The sequence below is a fragment of the Pteropus alecto genome, unplaced genomic scaffold (genome assembly GCF_000325575.1).
Source record: "Pteropus alecto unplaced genomic scaffold, ASM32557v1 scaffold171, whole genome shotgun sequence".
Taxonomy (NCBI): domain Eukaryota; kingdom Metazoa; phylum Chordata; class Mammalia; order Chiroptera; family Pteropodidae; genus Pteropus; species Pteropus alecto.
The window spans coordinates 670400-670973 of NW_006431925.1; positions in this window are offsets into that span (position 1 = coordinate 670400).

Here is a 574-nt window from a genome sequence, read left to right on the forward strand (position 1 = left end):
TCCTGCTGTTCAAGTTAAAAAAAAAAAAAAGACTAAATGGGCTAGACAGAAAACTCCAACTATAAAATGCATTGTAGGTTCAATTAACCATTTTGAAGGTCCATTTCCCTCAAAGAAACATATGTTTGCCAGGGTTTTGCTCTTTGATATGTGGTCATCATCTAGGAATCAGATTTTGCTTCGTAAGCAAGAACTCTCCTACTTACCAGTTTGCTTCCCAATCTATCCATTTGTCCTCACATAATAGTATCCCTAGCCCCTAGTTTACCTCAGCTTGGAGATTGTTTCCTGCCCTAAACAGAAAAGATATCAAAGTTCACCGACGTTAGCAAATGTTGGCCCAACCTCAAGGCCCGTCTCCTGAGGACCTCTCGTGCATTCATGGATCACAGCTACCCAGACTTCCTTCTCAGCTTCAGATCATGATCCTGCATTGGCAGTGGGAGCCTGCCCAGTGCTCCTGCCTTTGCCCTCCTTTCCTTGAGTTCATAACATATTACCTCTTATGTCCCAGTGTAACACCCAGAGATGCAGCCATTGAATGTTATTCAGCTGTCAGATTACAGTATTTGCT